Below are 21,977 nucleotides of genomic sequence, written 5' to 3' on the forward strand. Positions count from 1 at the left end.
TTGACCAAAATTGCACGATTTTCCACACAAAATTTACAATTAGTTTTTCAGTAAAATTACGCGGAAAATTCTATCTGACATTTAAAGGGTATCAAAATTACTATTTTGCCCCTTGCAAGCTTCAAAGTCAATTTGCCGACGTTTTACACACCTAATGTGGTCGGATAGTCGACTTGAAGGTGTGAATCATCTATGTTCCACGTTCGGGGATAATCAAACCATCATACACTTGCAAATTTCAGCTATTACAATAGTAGTCGGCTTTACTCAAGCATGGAAAGCATTATCAGTGGATTTTTTCTTCAAGTGTAGAAAACCGCCAAGTCGGCTTCCCTCAAGCATGGAAAGCGTTATTGGTGAATTTTTTCTTCAAGTATAGAAAACCGCCAAGACGGATTTCCTGTAGCATGGAAAGCGTTATCGGTGGATTTTTCTTTAAGTATAAAAAACCGCCAAGTCGTCTTTCCTCAAGCATGGAAGGCATTATCGGTGGATATCTTCAAGCATAGAATGACACCAAATCCATACATCGACTTTCCTCAGGCATGGAAAGTATCATCTGGTAGGTTTCTTGAGGCTTAGAAAGCTACCAAATTCCTCAGTCGGCTTTCCTCAGGCATGGAAAGCGTTTCAACGAACGTCATCCGGTGGATTCCTTCAAGCATAGGAAGCTGCCAAACTCATTTGTCACCGATACACTGGTGCCAGATACGTATTCTATCTTTTTACTCTTTTATCTGTGGAATTAACATTTTTCTGCAGGTATCGGCGTATGCAGAGTGATTTAGGATCACAGAATGTCTTAAATCATTCTCCGTCCCTATCGGTTACTTTGACTATCATTTTCGAAACTAACGTTTCTACAAACTTTGTCAAAGTGGGGGTATCTGTAGACACCTAAAAATGTCTCCGCAAAACCAAACTCGATGATGAACATCCTTTCACCGCCACTATTGGTTGGGTTCAGTATTTAATCCCGAGAGTGCTTAAAAAATCGTATTTAATTAAATTCAATTTTTAAATAGTCCATGGATCAGTCTTGATGTTTAGTTAAAGCCTAGTTTTTTATTTTAGCCCAAACCTTTTTTATTTTATTGTTTTACTATTTATTTTGGCCCAAACCTTTTATTTATTTTATTTACTTATTTTCTTATTTTAGCCCAAATAACAATAAATCAGAAATGGCCCGAAATTATTAATCGGCACTTAAAATGCTGTACGAAATTAGGGTTAAAAATGAATTTAGACAGAAAAGAGGACTGAAAACTCCCGCGTCACGGCAACAGTCCCTCGTGTCACGAGAAACTATCCCATTTGACGGTGGGGTTCCCCGTGACACGTGACACCTGCTATGACACAAGGGTTTCCGTGTCCTTTCCGGGTAAACCCTTAACCCGTTTTCTCCCCCTTTCACTAAATATTTCCCGCGTCACACAACAGTACACCGTGTCACGGGAATGTTTCCCGTCTGACGGTGGGAATTCTCGTGTCACGGTAAACTTTGTCGTGTCGCGGTATCTTTTTTATGGTTTTTATCTTTTTAGGGTTTCGTGTTTTCCCTCAGCACATTTTTTCTATAAATACCCCCTAATTTTTGATGTACGGGGCATCAATTAGTTCTCTATTTTTCTCTCTTCTATGCTCTAGCCTAAACACTATCCTACCCTTCTTCTTTCAAAATTCCTTCTTCAAGCACTCCAAGGAGTCCATACTTTACTCGTGGTTCTGTCCTTAAGCCAATGCGTGAAAAGTAGAACTGTTTAAGGGTTTGGCCCCAAATCTACTCTACTTTATTTAATTTAATTTAATTACTGATTAATTGTTATTTCCTTGAAGTTACTAACTCGTTTATTATTTTGTAGTTGCAAGCAAACAGAATCAAAGTAAGATTTATGTTCCTTTTATTTCTATTTTTTTCTAACGATTTTATATTGTTGGAATTATTGTTAAATTTCTTCCAATATTAATGTTTGTTCTATTATTTATTATGATCACCATATTGCATGTTAAAGGGAATATGTAATTGAAAGTCACGCCTAATAAGAATTATATGTTGCATTAATATTAAACCAATTTAGCTTAAAAATAGTTTGGAGAAAATTGAATCTCTGTTTGTATGCCTTTGAGATCGCAGGAATCACTTTTCACTATAACAATCGAGTAGAGGCCAATACGAGCGAATGTGACTCCATGACTCACTTCATACCATCATCCCCAATCCTCCTTTCGTGGTTCCAAACCATATGGAGTTAGTAGTCTCATGGATTATGAATGGGGTGTAACCTTCACGGGTCAATCGTTGTTGCCTATCGTTGTCCCTCATCGTGGTTGCCTTTTAATGATCCGTGAACGGTTTACAAGTTCCTTAAAAACTTGTTGGCGGCTCCCTACTTTATTTGTCCCTAATCGTATACGTAAATTCCCACTTCCTAAGAGTGCCAAGCATAATCATACATTCTTTAACGTAGGCGCACATCAAACGAAGCCTACAAGCCCCGCCCTGAGATAGCATGAGATCGGCAAGGGGTACCAACAGGTGACCTCTCCGACAAAGCGGCCTCGCGTCATTGAACATATGACGTGGAGAAGGAGAAGGGACTACAAGAATCTCTGAGGAGTGCTGAATAGCAACTCTCTCTCCTAAGGTACACTGCCGCCTCATACGTCCCTTGGAAGTAGCGACGCTTAGCAATATACTGCGCAGCTAGCTCAGGAATGACCAAACCGTTCCATGGTCGGTATAGCACGTCAGGCTCCTACAAAGATAAAGCCCTACCAAAACTAATACAAAGATGTTAACTATGCAAAAGAACATACCGAGAGAATCAGCTCTCGAACACGGGCAGTAGTCGCCTGGTTATCGTAGCGACCGCCCCAACAGGCGCCAAGAGGGAACTCGCGTGTAGATGGCCTCACCAGCGCAAGCGAAGGAAAGTACTCGTAGAACCAAATCTACAAAGATAAAAGATAACAGCAAGAGCTAACTAGAGCTTAGGGCTAACTTTGTAAGAGATAAAGTATACCTCTACGACTTTCTAGAAGCCGGAAAGAGCGATTTCTCCTGTGTAAGACCGGTGACGACATGAGTCTCGCAACCCTCGAAGAAAGTCAACATAGGCCAAGATGGCCCAATCATAAGTCTCGATTAGGTGAAGATCGCGGACAACAGAAAGGTAGTAAAGCAGCACCCTTCTACCCTTGTCAGGGGAAAACGTCCCTGACAGCAAAATAAGTGCGAAGATGCGCACCCGTTGCTCTCGTGTGGTCGCATCGTCCTCAAAAGCCATCGCCAGAGTAGACCGGTGAATGCACTTGGAGCTGAATCGTGATGGCTCCACCTTAGCACGGGCCCGAACAGCAATCGGACCCAACAACTCATCAATCTCAGGAGAGAATACGCAGATAAAGTTGTCGAATGGCAGCGCAGTCGAACTAAACTCCAGTCCCGAGATGAGACTTAAGTCGGCTGGGGTGACCATCATCTCACCCCAAGGAAAGTGAAAAGTGTTGGTGGTGTCCCAGAGGAATTCCACCAAAGCACGAACCACGTGGTGGCTTGCATCGAACAAGTGCATGGCCTGTGTGGCCCGAAACAGGGCAGTCAGCCCACAAGACTCCCAAAGAAGTCGCAACTCCTCATCGCCGCTGAAGTACGTGTTGTACAGCTTGCCTCGGGTGTCGTTACATGAGCCGTGGCAGCGCGTCCTACCGCTAGTGATCCCTCGACGCACCTTCTCTGAAATGTGGTGGTCAGGGGAAAAGTACAGTGTCCGCTTGTCCCACTCAAGGAAGGGACCAAGAGAAGTGGACGGGTCAGCGTCCTCCTCGACGGGCTCGTGCTCCCGTCGCGTATCTCGGGATCGGGAGCAGTAACCTTGCTATCTAGCCATACTACATTGTGCAGAATTGAAAAAAATAAAGGTTCTATTGTATCTAAGGTTTGCCTAGCCACATGATACTATGTTCGCAAAAAAAAACAGAGTACGTAGTACTAAAACAGAGCACAATTTCAATTCAAGCATATATGGCATTTTTCAAGTAACCAAACTATTTCTTGCAATATTATGATAATTATTGTGACAAATTGGACAAGAATTGCTAGAAAAAACATTAGGAACGAGTGACATTGTTTTCCCGGCCTTAAGAGGGTCAACAATGGTGAATTGTTCGTTTCTTCCCCAAATTGAGTCAAACAAGTCTCAAAATACTCCCAAGGCAATATATAAACATAATCAAGCAATTTCATGGCATAAAATTTTACAAACAAAGCAAATGGAGCAATATAAGTTTCGAATTTTCAAGAAATTCGTGAATAAACATGTGCGAAATTCATCAAGATTCGAGTGAGTTGGGAAAAACCTTACATAGATCAGGAACTAGATGAACAAAGATTTGATTTGCAACAAATTTGAGCGAGTTTGGTTGAGAAACGAGCAAGAACAAGCAATTCAAAGTTTTGTAACGACGGACTCGAAAAAAATGAAGCAGTAGCAGCAACACGGGGATGAAAGGGGATTTATACAAAATTCCCGATTCAAGCGTCGCACGAAAGCTCTATCGCCGAGCGACTGAGTGCTGATAAGTGACTTTTATGTAACTTTTAGGGAGTTTATTGAGTCGTTTTCCGGCTTATTTTCCAATAATTTTGCTCATTTTGTCCTTCATTTCTTTTATTTGCTTATTCATGTCTTTTATCTTTATTTTAAGTATTTTTGTAGATTTTAATAGTTTTTAGTTTATTTTTGTAGTATTAGTTAATAGTTTCCCACTTCTCTCGTTTTATTTATTTTCTTTTAGTTTCTAGTTTGTTTTTTTTATTTCATTTAATTTTATTATTTCTTTAGTTTTAGCATTTTATTTTACTTTATTTATCTTATTTTATTTTATTTTATTTAATCTTTTGATAATCCCCTCGTGTTGTTTTTGGTTGTAGGTGTTTTTGGGTCCTTGGTCGATCGAGTTCAAGGTCCGAGAATTGAGTCAAACAACATGCTCCAAGCTGTCATAGCTGCTATCTCCTTATTCTACACTCCACCATCACCTAAACCTACACCACACACTCCTCTTCACCTCCCCTGCTCCATCTCCTTAACCCGCAGCGCACCACCATCTCAACCACATCTACCCAACGGCAATAACAGCAATAGCAACAGCAACGAACACAACACCATCAGCTCACCCATTTCATCCACCTCACACAACCCCACAACAGCCACCAGCAACCACAACTGCATCAGCCCAACAACACCAACAGCAACCGCAGCCAACTCCCCTACTCCAACTCTCCTTCTCACGCAACCCCCACACCCAGAACCACCGTCAGCCACCAATTAAAGCCGTTCCCAGCAGCAACGCTGCCCACGCAAACCAAACCCCAACATCTCTAACCACCAATTACCACCTTCTGCCCCCTCAGGCCATCGCCAAAACCGCCAACAACCACCAATAGCCCCCGAATTCACCACGCACACCAGCCAAATTGATCCCAATTCCCCAACAAACAACAACAATTAACCACCTTCAAATAATCGCGGCGTCGCCAAACACTCCACAACAGCCCCCTGCTTTACCCCGTAGCTCCACAGCCACTATTTTGCCACTAATTCGAATCCCATCCACCGTCACACACTCACCAACAACCTGTAACAGAGCAGCCACCGAATTAACAGCCACCGTCAGCCACCAATTAAAGCTGCCAGCACAGCAGCGATTTCCGGCCAACACTCTTCACCATTTGCAAACAATCGATCCTCAATTAAGGTCTAATTTGATTGAAGCTATTCGCGGCCACGCATCCCTGTTAGAAAGCGCACAAATGGAGTCCAAATTCAGATTCGAGGTAGTAGCATCTGCGCGAGCTCTGCGCGATGTCTTCACGGGCGCACAAATGTGGGTTCAATCACGAGCTTCTCACGTGATTTTATTGAAAATCAGACGGCCATGATTTATTTATGCTTGATGAGGATTTTGCTGATTGATGTCGATGAAGGGTGAAGATGCGTGCGATGGAATGGATGATGTGAATCAGAGCAACAACGAGAAAGGGGAATTAGGGGTCTGATTGTTTTCGGTGGGATTTGTTTGTTTTTCCCCTTTTTAATTTATTTTTCCTTTCCTTCCTTTTTATTCTTAGTTTTATCATTTAATTATTTTAGTTAGTTTTCTTTTTATTTGTCTTTTATTTTCCTTTTATTATAAATACCCCTTTTGGGGTTAATACTCTCTTAACTTTTAACAACCATTTTTTAGATTAGTTTAGGAGAGCTTCTCTCTCTTAAGGTTAGATTAGATAATTTTTAGTGAGAGAAAGTAGATTTCTGCTCAATTTTCTTCCAAGTATTCAACTTTTTTCAAGTTTAATCTTCAATCAAGCAAGAATTCAAGTTTTCATCTTTCATTAATCTCTTCTTTAGTAATCTCTAATCCTTTCCTTTAGCTTTATTTATTTGTATTTATTGTTGCTTATTTTTGTTAATCTTATTAGTTCATCTAGTTGTTATTGATTTCATTGTTTTTAATCATGTTTTGTTTTGAGTTTCTTGAGTTTGTTTCCAGTTTTGATATTATGTTTAATCTCTCTTCTCTAGGATAATCTTTTAGCTAGGGGAAGGGGGTGGAAGATATGAGTTGATATTGGATGAATGATGATGGTTGGATTGAACTTATGCCATAAATTGATGAAAGACATGTTTTTAATAGCTTGAGATTATTGTTGCACTCTATTTGATGTTTCCTAGTTTAAATGCATGAAAGTGATTTGAACTAGATTAAGATCATCTCTATTTTAATGATTGCATGAAAATGAGTTATTAGAGTGGAGTTTTTATGGATTGTGTTTCTTTGTTCTCTTGATTTGATTGTAACTAATAGGATGCATGAGAATGATACTTATTAGTGTAGACCTCTTTCATTGATTTTCCTAGACTATTGCATGAGAACGAATTGTTTAGGTAGAATCTTGTGTTCTTTGGCATGTGTTTCATGATAACCATTATTATTTCCTTCTTTCTAATCATATTTGACACCCCTGTATCCCTAGGGTCTTTTTCCGATGATTTAAATCATCATTTTCTTGCTTATTTGTAGTTTTAGTGTTCTTACTCAACAAAACCCCAAAAAAAAAATCCCCTTTTTACTCTCGCATTAGTGATTATTGATGTTGAATTAGTGTGCTTCCTTAGTGGTTCGACCCTTTACTTGCCACTAACTAGTTTGGTGTAAGTTTAGGTATTATAAATGATTAATTTGATTAGGGTAGTAGCTTAATGAACTATCTTATCCCTATCAAGTGCAGTGTCTAGCGATAGAGCAAAATCGCGGCGCTAGAGGCGTTGTAGTGGCGACAGAGCTCGAAGCCTCTCGGGGTGGTTATTTCGACCTCATACAACAATTTTGGGTTCCTTGGTACGCCAATTAGCCCCTATAAGAAATTTGACATGATTTATTAATCGGCTCGGTTATAATCGCATTTAGTGATCGGCCTGATAAATGATCGTCTCAGTTAGCTTATAGCGCCTAAACATTGGCTCACTACAAAGGCACCGATATAATAGTTCACAAACAACAAAAGCACCGACATAATGGTTTACAATTCAAAAGCACCGACATACTGGTTCACAAACAACAAAAGCGCCAACGCACTGGCATAGCAAAAGCAAGGTTCAAGCTAACTTTAAAGGATCAACAGGCGTTGGTCTTCGGTGATACTCTTTAGAGCATTATCGCAACAAATGAGGATAGCTTCAGGCGAAGCAATTTTCGATCATGTTCCCTGGCTTGCGGAAGATGGTTATAAAGCGCTAGAAGGTCGTTTCAGGCGAAGCAATCTTAGATTTCTCTAGCTTGCAGAAGACTATCACGACAGAATTAGAGGCAGTTACAGACATAGCAGTCTTTAGGGGTATCCCCTAGCTTGAGGAAGATTGTCAAAACAGCAAGATAGCGTTCCCTAGCTTTTGGAAGGGTGTCACAACAACAAATGCAACAGATCGGTTACCTCCCAAAGACGTGTGCTCGACGGTGCAAGATACGCGTTTCTTAACTCTTTTATCTGTTTTACTAATGCTAGTTTGCAAGTTTCGACGTTACAAGAATGATTTAGGATCCCATAACGTTCTGAATCATTCTACGTCCCTATAGCTACTTTGACTTTTGTTTTCAAAACTTGCGTTTATCCAAACTATGTCAAAGTGGGGGCTTCTGTAGACACCCATTTGTGTCTCCCTAAAACCAAACCCAGTGATGAGTACCTTTCACATCGAATCATAACCGAATGATGTGAAAGTGTGGAAAGTCTAGTGTTGCGATTAGCCGATTAGTTTTTAGTTCTTTCCCTTCTCTCTGTTTTCGAAAACCAGTTTTATGAAAATAGCCAATCCAATTTAGTTTGGTCCATGGCAAGGGTCCAATAATGGTGTAGTTGGGTTAGGTTCAAAAAGAGCTTTCCAACGATATATTATAAGCCTAATTCCGATGAATAATGAGGAAATTATGGCCAAATTACTAAACTAGGCCCGGTTTGATTTTATATGCGGCACAATGATCTAGAGGAGGGCCTTTTATGATTTATCATTCCTAATGCAATTAGGATTGATTACGGTCTACTAGAATCTTCTAGAAGGTTCTTTTGAATCTTAATTTGATTAGCATTGATAATTGAATTTTAAGAGTTTTATTTAAAATAAAAGAAGTGTTTTAAGGAAATTACAGTTTTAACCTTCGTACGCTTTAAATTTTATCAAAATAAGAAAACGCATGGAAAAACTGATTGGAGCGCCGCACTATAGTATGTCGCCTGGCGACAGGCCTGGCGTCGCGGCGACACGTCTATCGCCTGGCGACAGGGGCGTGTTTGGCGACAGTGTCGTGTTTTATTCTTTTCGAAACTCTGATTTATCATATCCGGTTGATTTTCTTTATTAATAGCCTCCAAAAAACTTTGTTTTCAATCACCAACTCTCATCAAGAAATTCTTTATATACTCTTTCTCTCTTTTTTAAACTAGCCTTTTCTCAAAACAAAATTCCGCATTCACAAGATCTAGACACACCTAGCCAAGTTTGAAGTTGTCTTCGCCCTAGAGGTGAAAGGTTTGATTTCTAAGGGTTTGGTCCTAAATCTAGTCTAAACTTTCTTTATATTCTTTCTTTCAATTATTTAATTTAATTCTTTTAATTTTATATTTTCCTTGAAGTTACTAACGTGTGTATTTTGTTATTAGAAAGAGGTACGAGGCATCCAAGTAAGTGCTTTAATTGTTTTATTGATATTATGATATAGAAATCATGTTCAGGTTCCTATTTTGATTCCTAGTATCATGTTAGGATGCTTTTCTTAATTTGATGTTTAGGGTGACAACAATAAGTTCCTAGTATCATGTTTAGGATAAAGAATATAATGTCAATTATGATTTCTATGGTGTCTTTTATTGTCTTTCCTAATATTCATGTTAATATCATGTTAGGGCTATATATTTGATCTTTGATGCTTAGTAACATGCTAGGGTTTGTTATTAATCTTGTCAGTATAATGCCTAGGATCTTGCTATTAATATTATGCATTAACATGATTATTATAATTATGATTATTTTTATGATTATTATGATTATTATTTTGATTGTTTTTGTTATGATTATTATTATGTTGCTTGATGCTTATTTATTGTTATTGCTTGATCACGCCTTTTATGCATGTTTAAAGGGAATATGTATTTGTAATCACGCTGAATAAGATAATTAATAATCTTGTTTAGGTTTAATTTGATTATAATTCAAGTGATCGCCAATAATAGTTTTGTTTGTGCATTAATATTCAACCAACGTAGTTAAACAGGTTTAGGGTTAACCTAATGGTTGTATGTTAGTCAGAAAGCGCACATGAATATGAGAAAAATAAAATAGAGGCCTATTATTAGGGTAGGTTCAATTTCTTTTAGATTAGATTTGTACTTTCATCCCCAAACTTCCAGTCTTGGTTCCAGACCTATTGTAGTTAACAATCTCCTGGATCATTAAGGGGTGTAACCTTCACCCTGTGAACGATTTACAAGTTCCTAAAACTTGTTGGTGACTCTTTTGCTCTAGCTTCCTTCCCTTTGGACGCCACCATGCTTAAGTGTATGATCACAATGGGGTTCAAGTTTGGGGTAATGCTTGAAATATTCCCTAGAGTAGTGTTTTTCTTCTTGGCATGATAGGAGTTTTAAATTCAACTTTTTCACCTAGGCGTTTCTTAACAGGAGATATCTTGTCTCCCAGATGATTCTTCACATTGGTTGTATTTTGAACTCTCTTCTTGTCCTTTTTAGGCCAATCAAGTAGCCAATGGTTCACATCCTTGGACAAAGGAGGAACCTTTTGGGTAACAACTTCCCATAAAAGCCTAGCACTCCAATAAGCATCAAACCTCTCTACTTCTTGTGACACACGAAATTCATAAGGACGACGAAGGTCTCCAAAAGGAATGGTTTGAGCAAGGCCATACTATCTTTTTACCCTGCAGGGGTAATAAAAAGTCAACTTGGATAAGCTAGGAAGACGACAGAAGGGTTGATTGTTGACACCAACCATCTTCTCAATTTTCCACCATGAGATGATCCATTTGATGGAAAAATCACAAAAGGCGAATATTTTGCTTCACTCCCTGCGACCCATCTTTAAGGAAAAGCGTTTCTTTCACCTCACAAAGTAGTTTGTTGAATATTTTTCAATGTTATCAGGAGGGCTAACTAATTCTAGCCTCTCCATTAGCCACATCTGCAAAAATTCAATGCAAATAATTAGTATTACTATACAAAAATATTTATTTTTGATTTCTGTAATTAAAAATATTAGTTTTCTACCTGTAATAAAATTAGAGAGCCTCGAAAAGGTGCTTTTGGATTTTTCTTTCCTTCATCCAAACTGAGCATAGTTTCTCCAACAATCAATGGCATTGGATTCCTCCCTGATTCAATTTGTTCCATGACAGACACTAAAATTGCTTGACCATCACGATTATTTCCACTAGTGAGGAGATATTGGCTAAACATGCAAAAGAGAAAAGCTCTCCTCCTATAAACCTGAAAAGACTCGACTATGGTTTATCAAAGTAGTGTCGTGCAAATTCTTTCAGTTTACTACGGTTCCATCTACAATATTTGTTAAAACCCTATCTTAAAGATTAAAGAAATGCTCAAAATATTTATAATAATATTCGCTCATATTAGGAATTACCGCAAGATCCATGGAAGGAAAACCTAGAATAGCACCAAATTCATCCGGTAAAGGACTAATTTCATCATAGCCTAGTCTAAAGCAATGAGTGTTTTGATCCCAATATTCTAAGGCGGTATGAATAAATTTAATCACAACATCAACTCCATCAATTTCCCCCAATTAGCATCAATCCATTACTCATATATGCTTCACCATTCCCCTAGGAAGAAAACTACTCACAATCCAAAGAAATCAAGATCAAAATTAAGTTAAACAACAATTTCATCATCATCATATCAATAAAACTAATTCAATCACAAATTCAATTCAAACTTGAACAATCAACAAAAAATTTGAAATCATAAAGCTAAAGATTGCATTAAAGTAAAGAAATCCTTACAAACTTTGTTCAATTCAATGGAGAAAATGCTAGAATCATCAATCCTCAATCATTAATCAAGAACTTCTCTCTCTACAATCTAGAGTTTCTCTCTCTACAAAAATGATCTACAAATACCATTCTAATTCTCCAAAATATCCACTCTCTAATTCTTCTCTAAAAATAGAATGAAAAACTATATATAGTAAAACTAACAAAGAGAAATTAGTTAGATCGTCCCCAAATAAACCAGTACAGCCGCAGCTAACTATAAGGGAGAGCGCGGCCGTGCAAATTTGGGTACGGAACAGAGACCCAAACAGGCGCGCCCGCGCCTGAGAGAGGGCCCCGCGCTACCAGGTCGAGCGGCCGCGCCGTAGTCGTTCCAGGGAACAGGGTAGGCCTCTTCACCATCATGCCGATGCTCTTCGTGCATTCCACTCAATGCTCTTAATAAACACGGGACGACCTTGCAGTTTCCAAACTCCATGTTTGTGGGTTCAACACGAGAATTCGTGCCCCCACGGCTTGAAGGCACGTCTCCTTGCTTGAGCTTCAAATGGAGAACATTAGGCATCCTAATCAATGCCAAACTTGGGAAGGGGCTTCAGGAATCATTGGATAACAAAGTTAACTTGAAAATGAAAGAAAAACAAGCAAATAAAAGAGAAAATAACAAAATAAACCAAGAAATGCATAAAAATAGAAATTCAAATAAGAAAGTGCAAACTAAAGAATTAAAGACTAAAATTAAGGAAAAGAGCTATAGAATAGCATAAAATTTACCCTAAAGAAAACCAAATGAGTGCCATAAATGACACTCATCAAATTCCCCCATGCTAAAATTTTGCTCGTCCTCGAGCAAAACAAAGCAAGAAAGAATAAGGATGAAAGACTTACTCAAAAAGAAAAAGAAAGACATAAGACGGGAATATACACTAAGACTCACTATCTTAGGAATCACGGTTGTTTTTTTAGCTACAACAAGCCCTTTAAACCCCAAAGTCGCCTATGAGAACGAGTGAGGTCTCGTAAAGGTTCCCTAAGAGATTAACCTATAAATCTCCACCAACATACATTAGGCAAACCACAAAAAGTAATTTAAAAGAAAGAAAAGCAAAATTGAAACCTTTACCAATTGGACTTTACAAAATGACTACATTTCAAATGAATAAACATCTTTCTTCAGCAAATAGGGGTATGCACGTTTTAAGATATCCGAGGTTGATTGAAACATAGAATATGCTAAACGTAGAGAACTAGTTATCACAATTCACCTTTATCCCATTCGATCTTACCGCGTTCTCCCTATAGTCTCAAATCTCCCTTTAATGAGAATCCCAATGGCTCCTCGAAGGAGCCGGAAAAGAACACACTTTTGGGCTACTCGACGTCTTGACTTTGCATCCCCTCTCTTTAGGCTTTAACTCATAATGCCCTCCGTCGATATCTGACTCAACCTCTAGGTCAAAAGGTCTTTCCCAATGGTTGTAACGTAAGGGCAAAAAGGGTGAGGGTAGGCTTAAAATTTTAAAATATGGCAGTATTCCTAATTAGTGAAGCAAAGGGTGATCAAACCTTCTCCTCATAACCAAGCAATCGCCAAATAAAAACATACTAACCCCCAAGCTTATTCAAAGCTATCACCACAAGCATATATACAAAAAGCGTAAAGGCTTCTCCCCCAAGCTTATAGGAAGCATTGTCCTGAACAATTGAAAAGGGAAAAGAATCACATCAAAATGTTTTTGGATTTTTTCATTTTCTAATTTTCTTTAATTGTTCATGTATTTAAAGCAAATGTCCTCACCTCTTATGACTTTGGACGGCTTCTTCCAAATTGCACTTATTATGTCCTTGCCTTTTTTAACTATGGACGGCTTTTACCAAACATTCATATGCCATTAATAATATATACAAAAGACAAGCTTGCTTACAAATAGAACCAAAATCCAACTTTATACACCACAAACTCCAAAAACATGACCATTTGCTTCACAAAAACAAAAAATGGAACAAAAAGAAACAAAAGGCTCAAGATTCTAAAGATGTGGCTTGAAAAGAAGGAAAAAGGCTCAAATGGTTAGCAAGAAGGCAATGTAAATCCAATGAACTAAAAAGAAAGAAAATTAACTTAGAAAAGAAAAATTACCACCCCGAAAAGATGCCTTTGTCTTCCCTAGATGGTTCGGTCTCGTGTTTGAGAATTATGAGTCAAGATTCAAGATTAGGTCCGCAATAGTCAAGGATCCATGCCGCTCATGCAAAATATGTAGAAGGCTTGAAAAACGATGAACCTCACATGGATGTAGCAAAACTCACTATAGGTGTCAAATCGACTATAGGAAGCAACTGCCAACATGCCACAAACAAGTAGAATCCGGTTTAATGATCCTCCTAGTTCTTAGACATGCTACCTTAGCATACACCTATCCTAGAGTCAACCAAACATATTCTCAAACCGTGCATACCCATACCACTAGGAAAATAATCATTCAAAAGCAAAAATCGGTTGTATATAGTCCAATTTAAAAGAAAAACAAAAAGTGACAAATAAAGCCTCAAAACATACCAAAAACCAAAATCAAGAAGAAAGAAAAATAAAATAAAATAAAATAAAAAGAGAAAAAGAAAAATATAGATAAATGAAAAGTAGAAAAATAAAGAAAGGAACGAAAATGCAAGTATAACACGTAATTCCCAATCAACAAACAAGTGATCAAATGACAACATCGCCAATGATCCCAAACACTCTAGGTGTTATAAGCATCCATCCTCGAACCATTCAACTTCTCCTAAAACTAATCCTAAACTATGCATCCAAGAAAATAAAAGATAAAGAAAAATAAGAAAGGTCTCACCGGCTTCCGAGCAATGCTGAAATAGTAAGGTGAAGAATCAACCACCTCATGAAGCTCCAAGAAACAAAGCATCATCGTCAAAGCCATGTGAGAACAAAAATAGAAAAGAGAACTATAGTCAAAGAAAACGGTTAGTAACTTCAAAACAAAATAAAAGAAAGGAAAGCGAAAAAGAAAGAAACTAATAAGCAAAAATAAACTAAACTAAACTATCAAGAAAGCAAAGATAAGAAAAAAAGAACTAAATAACCAACTAAACATCTAACTCATCAACAAAGTACTAAGTTACAAATTCTGGATTTAATTGTTTGGATTCATGGGATTTGGATATTAGGGGGTTGGATTCTTGGGAGCAACACATGCATCATCATCAATGAAAAAACATCACAACAACAAGAACAAGAAAGAGAGAAATAGGCATGAAAGAGCATACACTATTGAAAAGAGATCTAGAAAGAGACCATCATACAAAGGTGATTATCCATATATAGTTAAAGTTATTAATTTTGGATAAAATTTGTTGGGATATTATAAGCATATTTCAAAAGGATAATAATTGATTTAAATAACGTGATTATCTCATAACTAAATTAGGATATAATTGATTTTAAAATTATTTGATTGGCTAATAATTAGGATAGAATCTCCGAAATTAGTTATGTTAATCATGGAGAATAAATGTGATTTATCTTCCAATATTAGAATATGATTTGATTCTATCTCATGCCTAAGTTAAAAGATATGATCTTTTATAATTGATCATGAATAATATATGATTTATCTAATTATAATTTAAAATATGGGATATTTTTGGGAAATATGAACATTTGATGTTGTAGTTTAGACAAGAATGTTGAGTGATTAATTATATGGTAATATATGATATTATATTGCTATATATAGACTAGTATGACCTATATATTCTAAATATGATCTACACATTGTGATGTATTTTTGTAATCTAAATACGGTCTGCGTACCGTTAAGTATTTTGCATTGTAACTTTTTATTTAAAATAAATAGATTAGTTATTTAAATATTTTAGTCAAAAGAAGCTCATGAAGTGAAGGTCCAAAGGAGCAAGGTGGATGGATATCCATGAAGGCTCAAGTGGGAGCATTTCAATTCTAGTTTATTAAGACTAAGGGGTCATACTTTATTCTATGCATTAGTAGATTAAGCATGTTAGATTTATTTTATGTTGATCGATGATGCACTAAAGTTCACTAAATAATCACAACATAATAAATCTAAGTCCCAATAATATTGAGATTGCTTTTCAATTAAAAACCCAACAACACTTTGATAATTAATGATGGGTCATTCCAAAGTTGGATGTCATTTTTTATCTTAGGTAACTTGGGGTAAATCAAGTCTTACAATTTTACAAAGTTATCTAAAGAGTTTAGAATCCTGAAACAAAGAGAAATAATTAAACATGTGAAAACAAAGAGAAATAATTAAACATGTGATGGTTAATAATTTAAGCAAGAGTTACAACGGTTGTAATCAGTAAAGAAATACCTCACCTTGAAAATGTAATGGTTGATGGTAGAGCCAAACCCCTGACTATTATTGCACAAATAAAGGGTCTTGGAATTAATTAATTCAATTGGGAGCATTTAATTATTGAATAAAGTGCTTTAAAGTAACCTATTTAATTATTTTATGGTACTTTAATATTAATTAAACATAATTATTAAACTTTGCCTTATTCTGTCATAGATGGGTAGCCGTAACAACAATGACAACAACACTTTACCACCAATAATGATAACAAGGTTAATTTTCTCAACTTCAATGATTGGGAAAGCGAACTTCAAGAGTTACGTATGTTATATTATCTTCTATTCCAGAGGATTGGGCTGGAAGATTTATGGACAATGAACCTTATCTCCTATTCATGTGCTTACAAGATGTTTGCAATGGAATAGTTTATGCTAGGAAAGTCTGTACAAATTCATGTGGATATGACGGTTCAACTATTCAACTACATGAGTATGTTCGGGAAACCATTCTAAGATCATGAGGTTCATGATATAATTCTGCATTCACTGCATGATGGTTTTGACCTTGAGAAACTGTTACATGACGATGATGATTAAACAATCAAGTTGATTGACTATTTACTAAAAAATCATGCAAAGAATTACCTAAAAGGAGAATAAGCCAATGCTTGAACAAGGATGTCCCCACTACGATGAAATGTCAGGTAAGAGTTACCTAATATCCTTGTTATAAACATTTTAACTGTCACTTAGGTATGTGACACCAAGTTGCAGTGCTAAATTTACTAATGTTATGCAGAAATTGCAAAGAAATGAGGCTAGCATGAAAATGGAGCTTGAAGGTGCATTAGAAGTGTTCGAGTGATTAGAGATAGCTTCATTTTTTTTTTAGAATTATTATGAGGATTTAGACTTATTTCCAATTTTTTATAAGACAATATTTTTTTTTTTTGTGAAAATACTGATTGGTTATATTTGGCATGGACAAGTGTTTATCCATGACCAAAGTACTAAATTGTTTTATTTTGCTACATATGAGTTAATTTTCTTAATTTCCAAACACTAAATTATTCACATGCCATTTTCGCTCCTTGTTCAACTCTCCTTCTTTCTCCTCTTCATTGTTGATTCTCAATTTCTCAGTAGATTCAAAGTCTTTAATCTTCATTAGCTCACTTAACTAAGTACTTTACTCTTTAATTTCCCCTCTCTTTATAATTGCTAAAGGGTAGGGTGATTCCGTGAAAATTTTTGATTTGTTCATTAATTTTATTTTTTCATTTTCTTCTATTTTTTTATATGAAATAATTTATGAAGAATTTTTTAACGGAACGAAAGCATGAGCAGTACCAAGATTATTAATTTATTTTGGAAATGTAGTTATGTTTTAATATTAACAGGTTATTGTATTAATCAAATCATACAGAAGTTTAAAATGTTAAACAAAAAAAAGGTAAAGTATAAAAAAAAAAGTCAAATTCATATTTTTGGAAAAAAAAATTAAAAAAAATTAGGTTGGGTTTAGGTTGACCTGATTACCTCCAAGTCAGGTTTAGGTTCAGTTTTTAGACATGTTTATGTAAACAGGTCGGTTTTAGGTTGGGGTTGTTGACCCATTTATGTAAAAAGGTTAACCTGAACCCGACCTGTTTTCCAGCCCTACTTCTAGGGCCCTTGCTCCAATTTCACGCAACTTGGGTTAATTTGTTTTAGTTATAGTTTGAGTGGGATTAGATATTAACTTGGACTAAAATTCCTTTTCCTTTCTTATAAAGGATGGAGTAATCACGTAGGTAGGGAGGTTAATTTTAGTTTAGATTAGATAGGTTTTAGATTAATCTTTGTATTCTTTAGATAAAACGTTATGCTTTACTTCAGTTTTAGAATATTATTGTTTTACGCAAACTACAGTTTCTATTGATGCCGGCGTAGGGACCTCTTCTTCCCTAGGGAGTTTTTCAGAGTGGGACGAGTGCACTCTGCATTTCGCACCTGAGTTCCACATTTCTGAGCGTGTTCGGCGATGGATTCACAGCGAGAGAGTCTGTAGCCATGGTTTTGGCAACAAGACCATCGACTCTTTGTACGATACTTTCTTCCGTGACCATAATGGTCTGCGCGTCCTGTGGGAGTCTTGTGGCTAGACTATCTTGTTGTGAACCACTCGGGCCCTGTACTTTTTCGGATAGAGCCACTATGTAGTCCGAGCTTTAGTGGAGTTCTTCTGGGACACCACCAACACCTTCCATTTTCCTTGGGGTGAGATGACCGTTACCCTTACTGACTTCAGTCTCATCACGTGATTGGAGTTTACTTCGGTCCTGCTTCCTTTCGATAGCGAGATCTCTGTCTTTTCTCCAGAGGTACCGGAGCTGTTCGGCCCTATCACCCTTCAGGCTCGTGGTGAGGCTGAGCCGACACATCTTAGCTCTATATGCATTCGCTGGACCACGCTTGCGGCGGCCTTTCAAGACAGTGCGACCACCCCTGAGCAGCGGGTGCACATTTTTGCCCTCATCTTATTGTCAACGACCTTTTCCCCTGATAGAGGTAGTATAGTACTACTACTACCTGCCTGCTCTTCGCGACCTTTCTATGGTCGGGTCGTACGATTGGGCTAGCTTGGCCTACGCAGACTTCCTGGTCGGATTGCGACTCGTTAGTCGTCATAGCTCCTTCGAGGGAGACATCGCGCTTTCTAGCTTTTGGAGAGTCGTAGAGGTACACTTTATTTCCTTTAAAGTTAACTATAGATATGTATTTGAATTTATTGACATTTCTTTATCTTCATAGATATGGTTCTACGAGTACTTTCCATCTCTTGCGCCGGAGAGACCTTCTCCTCGCGAGCTCCCCGTTACTGCCGGTTGGGGAGGTCGTCATAGTGAGGATGCTACTACTAGGCGCGTTCGAGAGTTGATCCTCTCGGTATGCTCCTCAGATACTTGCCTTTTTATACCTTTAGTAGAATTTTATGTTATGAGTATGCATTTTATAGGAGTCGGCCGTAGTGTTTCGGTCGTGGGCCGATTTTAACGTTCCTGCGCTTGCTGTACAGTACATCGCTCAGCGTCGGTACTTCCAGGGGACGTATGATGCTGCGGTGTATCTAAAAGAAAGAGAGGCTATTCAGCACTCCTCGAAGGCTTTTGTTGTTCCTGCTCGCATTCCTCGGCATATGTCCGATAAGGGGAGATTGAGGACCTTGGCGAGTAGGTCTCTAGAGGGCACACCTTGGCGGGCTCATGCCCATCCGGAGCTATGCTACATAGAGGCATTACTACCGCTCTTGGCTCCACCACCTGCTTTTCTAGAGGGAGCAGGGGAGGTATTCTTCATTTTCTGCGTTTGTCTCTTGTATAGCCCCCAAGTAGGTATTTATTACTTAGCTTATTTTGTAGGATGCGCACACGAAGTTCGTTGCTCCTCTCGTGTCCATCACTTATTAGGGGGATGTGTGGCCCTGCCAAGGAGATGATTCCTCTGGCTCCTCCAGATCACTGCTTTATTGAGTAATTGATACCTCAGCACCAGAATTGGGTGAGTCATTTATTTTCCTTTTTACTTGCACATTTATCTTTGATTTTTACTGACTTGTCTATTGACATTTCTCTCGCGAGGTGGTAACGAGAATGTCGAGGGGTTTGGACGCCTTTCGTTACTAGCTAGTGAAATTGAGGGATCAAGCTTCTTGTCGCCGTGACGACACTGCAGATGTATTTCTCTTATCCTTATCTCATGCTTTATTTACTCATTTAGCATCTGACATGATTTACTTTTTGCAGGGACAGCCTATTCCTCGTCCACACACTCGGGCGAGACCTAAGGCTAGGAGAGAGAGGTTTGGGTCCGACTCGAGGTGTCATCGTACCTCTTCCAAGGGTGAGGGTGGCCGGTCGGAGACGGCTCCAATTGAGAGACCAAAGGGTTCAGGCTCTTTGTTTGAGGGTGCATACGCTAGGCCGGCAGGCCAAGGAGGCGTTTCATCTACTCCTTTAGGGGGTGGTGGGACGTACAAGGTTGGCTCGTCGTCCTAGCAGCTGGCGTAACCTCAGCCGTTGGCTATTCAGCATCAGGGTGAGCCTGGATGGGCTGGCCCTACTCTGTCGATCCCGACTGTCGGCGATCCTGGAGCCGGTGAGGGACATACTCCACGATCTACGTTGCTCTTCGACACTTTGGGAGACTTTGGGAGTGCCTCCCTATTTGCGTCCTCCGGTACCGTAGTTGTACCTGAATTTATTTTATTTGACTTGTAGGACTTATTATGCTTATTTTGTCTTTGTATTTTATGTGCATGTGAGTGTGTGAAAAACTTCTGACTAATTTTTGCGCAAAAAATTTATGTCACTTCCGACTTTCTCCCCCAAAAAGAAAAAATGAAAAATAAAATTTTGACTAACATAAGCCTAAAATTAATTAAGCTTAAATTAATCGAAAAGTGTTTGAAAGGGGTCAAAAAATGTAAATTTAATGTACAAAATCAAGTCATAATTAAAAACAAAACATATAATTTGCATAGCGTAAAGAGCTGACGTCGAGCCGACTTTCTGTCGCCAAACGCTGACCTTGTCGCCAGGCGACAGACCTCATCGCTTGACGTTGTTCCTGTAGTCTTGCACTGCACCTTTTTTCTCCAAATCCTTGATGTACCACTTTGTGCATAAATAGCCCCCAAATCTTCCGAGTTTTGTATATTTCGAACATATTAAAATAATAGTTATAGCTTTAATTCTCTTTAAGCAATCATATCTAAAAATTTTAGTGATTTTACTCGTGAGTGGTGCCGATCTTTGACTGCTAGGGAGAGAAAAGAGCTTGAACAATAAATTGGCAAGCTTCAACAACAAATTGGCCACCGAGACAAACCCCTAAGAAAAGTAAAGTTCCCCCAAGCTAATCATAGATACATCGCAACATCCCATCAATACAAAGCAAAGAAAACATAAGACAAGGGATAGAGGCAAATGGCACAAAAATGAGGGAACCAGCTACCACTACCACTTGGCTCGGAGCCGTTATTGTCATCCCCATCATAGGAAAACCCGAATGGGGGACCATAAGGATCCCATCCCCCGATATAACCAAGTGGCCAACCATAGTGCCCCTAAAGTTATCTTGCTGCCAAGGGGCAAGGGGAGTGAATTGCTCGGGCAAGGCGAGCGGTAGTGGGCGCTCGGGTGTACATAGGAGTAGATAGGATCACCCCTATAGTCGCTCCCACCAGGAACACGGTAATCATAGTAACCGTGCTCATCGGGGAATGAGCGAGTCTCGGTGTTGGACCCTGGGGGTCCTTGCCAATATGGGTACGTGGGTACCCCATCACCCCCAAAAGATGGTATAGGACCATATTGGGATGGAAATTAAGGGTAGTTAACCGGGGGAGTGATGTATCCCCGGTTAACACCCGCATCATATAAATGTTGTTGTTGGAGAAACATACCTTGTTGCATCTCCGTAATTCCTCTCATTTGAGGGTAGAGGGCCTCAAAGTCTTGATCGTACATTCCCTCCAACCGAATTTGCATGCCCTTCATTTGAAAACTAAGGGCATCCAAGTCGGTGTTAGCAAATTTGTGTTGTTGTTGATGTTGTTGTTGTTGTTGTTGTTTTTATTGTTGTTACATCGTCTCTTCTTCTTCTTCTTCACCCATATCTTCATCATCATCATAGTAGCGAGGGCGGTGACTTTTGGGCACATGCCAAATATTTACCACATTCTCGCGGTGGAGAGAAGTCAGGGAAGGGTTAGGAAGATAGCACCAATGCGTGTTCTCCCGAAACCAATCAAACACCTCGTTTTCCTCATTCTTTGCTAAGAACTAGATTTGCTTCAATTTCTTGATGTCGAGGTGAAGAGAATCAACATCCCCCACCGTAGTGCAAGGCGGCAAATAGTGCCCGAGCTCAAGGTTGGTTACTAGCTTGTGACCATGCTCCCACAAGGAATCTCGCCGGATTCCCTATCTTGCAATCCTTGGCAATACTTGACAAATGTGTACCCCAAATTCAGACAACCTCGATACTCCTC

This window comes from Chenopodium quinoa, unplaced genomic scaffold (assembly GCF_001683475.1).
Source record: "Chenopodium quinoa cultivar QQ74 unplaced genomic scaffold, ASM168347v1, whole genome shotgun sequence".
NCBI classification, from domain to species: Eukaryota; Viridiplantae; Streptophyta; class Magnoliopsida; order Caryophyllales; family Amaranthaceae; genus Chenopodium; species Chenopodium quinoa.